The following is a 3,720-nucleotide window of genomic DNA, read 5'->3' as shown; positions in this document are numbered from 1 at the left end:
TGTCTTTTGGCTGCATAAATGTCTTCTTTTGAGAAGTGTCTGTTCATGTCCTTTGCCCACTTTTTGATGGGGTTGATTTTTTCTTGTAAATGTGTTAAAGTTCTTTGTAGATTGTGGATATTAGCCAGATGAGTAGATTGCAAAAATTTTCTCCCATTCTGTAGGTTGCCTGTTCACTCTGATGGTAATTTCTTTTGCTATGCAGAAGCTCTTTAGTTTAATTACATCCCATTTGTCAATTTTGGCTTTTGTTGCCATTGCTTTTGGTGTTTTAGACATGAAGTCCTTGCCCATGCCTATGTCCTGAATAGTATTGCCTATTGCCTAGGTTTTCTTCTAGGGTTTTTATGGTTATAGGTCTAATATTTAAGTCTTTAATCCATCTTGAATTAATTTTTGTGTAAGGTGTAAGGAAGGGATCGAGTTTCAGCTTTCTACATATGGCTAGCCAGTTTTCCCAGCACCATGTATTAAATAGGGAATCCTTTCCCCATTTCTTGTCTTTGTCAGATTTGTCAAAGATCAGATGGTTGTAGATGTGTGGTATTATTTCTGCGGGGTCTATTCTGTTCCATTGGTCTATATATCTGTTTTGGTACCAGTACCATGCTGTTTGGGCTACTGTAGCCTTGTAGTATAGTTAGGTGAGGGGAGGGGGGAGGGATAGCATTAGGAGAGATACCTGATGTAAATGACAAGTTAATGGGTGCAGCACACAAACATGGCATATGTATACATATGTAACAAACCTATACTTTGTACACATGCACCCTAGAACTTAAAGTATAATAATAATAAGTATTCCTGCTGTGCAGACCTGGAGCTGCTTCTGACTTATCCCTGAGATTGCTCATGCACCTGAGAACACAGTGCAGGAAATGATGGCCTTAGACTAAAATATACAAAAATACAAAACCAGAATATTTATATTAAGGGAAAAAAAAGTTAAAATGCACAAGATACATCATTCGCACACAGCTAGTGCAGTTGGCATCCTGGAGAAAGTGGGACCCAAGGTGCAGTATCCAAGGATGCAAATAAATAAAATCACATTGGCCTAGAATGGGGCAGGGGTAAGCATAGGAGCAGCAGGTCTGCAGTTGTTCCCCCAAACATCCTTTTTGCCATCATCACTACCCATTTCTTGGGACAGTTGCCAGCACCCTATCCCAAAAGTGGGTATGAGGACACAAGATGTGAAAAAAAAAAAAACACTGCCTTACTCCTGATAGATTGCCTTCCACAGAATGTAGTGGCTTGGCTCCATGAATCTGATCTTATACTTAATCATTTCACTCTGGCATGGGAATTATTACATATCCTTCTTTAAAGGAAAACAACTTCCCTATCCAGGCCACTTTCAAAAGCTGGAAATTCTGGGCATGGAGCCTCAGATAAATCATGTAGATTGTAGGGTGATTCCCACCCTCCTGGTTGCCCCCAGAACCCTCACTTGTATTTGGACAGGGCACAGTTGGAGTTCCTTTGACTCACCCTTTCCCCCAACAGAGGGAAGAAAGGGTGATGGTGTGAACCCCAGCCTGAGAAACATGGCAGTGCCAACTAGCCCCAATATACCCTATGCCCACTTTTTCCACTCTGCCTTCTCCTCAAAACTTCTTGATAGCAAAAGAATAGCCCCTACCTATTATGGCTCAATTCTGCGCCTCCGGGAGCAGGGCAGGGCTGTGGATTTCTTCTTCCTCTTCCTGAAAGTAGGTTGGCTTTCCCTGTGCGCTAGGGCCCTGCTGGGCCTTCAGTAGACATGAAGCTAATGTAAGACTGATGCTCTGGCAGAAGTGGCACTTCTTGGGCTGGGGTGGCCGCTTGCATTCCTTGGCATGATGGTCTAGACTTCCACAGTTGTAGCACCTGTCTTTTGATTTGCGCTTCTGCATGTTCTTCCCCTTTGGCCACCTCTCACTCCCAATACGGAACGCCCCACCAGGTCTGGTGACACGGATGGATTCCAGACCCTTGGCTGACTTCTTAAAGGTGAACGCCCCTGCCTCACCCTCCTTCAAGCTCCGGAAGCCTTCTATGTGCAGCTTACTCTGGTGCACAAAGACGTCCACTGGGGGGTCGAGGGCGACCACTGCGCGGGCGGTCACGGACAGTAAACCGAACCCCATGCGCAAGTTGAACCACTTACAGATGCCCTCACCGTGCAGCAGCTGAACCTCATCGGCCGCCGGGCCGATTCCTCCGGTGCCTCCTCGGGCGCCTCTTCTGCCACCTTGGCGCAGCCACCTGCAAACTGCTGGGTGGACACGGAGCCTATGGTCGTCGGCTGACCCTGTGGCCCCGGGCCCCTAGTCAGGCAGCTGCTGGCCCCAGAGAACTCCGAAGGCCAACATCTGAATTTACTAGAATCCTGATTGTTAAGTATATACTGTCAGGAACAAATTTTTTTATTACAGAGTTCATAGAACAATGCTGAATTTACCAAACTTAGTATTTTGCTGCAACTGGAAGCTCCAACGGTTAAGAGGAGGCATGGTTGATCTAGCTAATTTCAGATTTAAAAGATAAGAATGTCCTATTTAGGAGACCCTTCCTTATACGTCTATCACTCATTAATTTTCCCAAATAATTTTTGATTTATTAAATAGACATTTTCTTACTTTTATACACAATTCCCATAAAATATACACAAAAGTCAAAAAATAAATTTTCTTGTCACAAACAGGTATAGTATTAATCATATCTCATGTTACACAAAATCTGTGAATTTTGCTTGTTCCCTTTACAACTGAACGTACAGACAACTGATTAAGTCCTGTGGGCACCAAGTTGTGGTTAGTTTCTATTCTTCATTCCTAATATTTTTACACCTTTGAGTCAATTGTGTTATGTTTATAAGACATGGGCTTTCATCACTTTGATCAGTACCTTTAATTTTCCTCACTTTCACTCTCCTACTCCTACTTTTCCATTCTTGTCCAGAAGTTTCAAAGGGGTTGTTTATACCCATGGCTTCTTTGGGGCCACCAGCTTTAAAGATCACACAAGCTTGGATCTGTCAGGGCCCACCATCCCAATAGATAGAGAATGACTCAAAGTGAATATAATGTGGGGAGGGTCCATGGAGAGAGTCAAACAATTATGAGAAAAAGACTTCATCCTAGTGTGATCATTTGAACCCCAGAATTTAGACAACTCTGTGACCTACTCCTGGAATATTTGCATATATAGTACATAAAAAAATCCCTTTTTTGCTTAAATCTTAACCTTTTTATTTTAAAGTAAAACAGATACAGAGAGCCGCACAAAATACCACTCTTGAAATCACCAGCCAAGTCAAGAAATAAAAATTTGCCAATTATCTCAGAAGCCCCTTGTATTAGTCTGTTTTCACTCTGCCGATAAAGACACACCCGAGACTGGGTAATTTATAAAGAAAAATAGGTTTAATGGACTCACTGTTCCACGTGGCTGGGGAGGCCTCACAATCATGGCGGAAGGAGAAAAGTTTATCTTACATGGTAGCAGATGAGAGAGAATGAGAGCCAAGTGAAAGCAGAGAACTCTTATAAAACCATCAGATCTCAAGAGACTTATTCACTACCACGAGAACAGTATGGGGGAAACTACCCCCATGATTCAATTTTCTCCCACTGGGTCCCTCCCACAACATGTGGGAATTATGGGAGCTACAATTCAAGATGAGATTTGGGTGGGGACACAGCCAAACCACATCACCCCTCTATGTGCCCTGCC

The 3,720-nt window shown here is 43.3% G+C and overlaps 1 pseudogene; it reads right to left on the bottom strand.

Moving 5' to 3' along the window:
- Window positions 1–1,655: 1,655 nt before the first annotated feature.
- LOC100603812 lies at window positions 1,656–2,974 on the bottom strand (annotated as a pseudogene).
- Between the last annotated feature and the right edge of the window lie 746 nt (window positions 2,975–3,720).

This window comes from Nomascus leucogenys, chromosome 22a (genome assembly GCF_006542625.1).
Source record: "Nomascus leucogenys isolate Asia chromosome 22a, Asia_NLE_v1, whole genome shotgun sequence".
Lineage (NCBI taxonomy): Eukaryota > Metazoa > Chordata > Mammalia > Primates > Hylobatidae > Nomascus > Nomascus leucogenys.
Note: the sequence above shows the minus strand (reverse complement) of the source record. Positions and strands in the feature narration are given on the sequence as shown.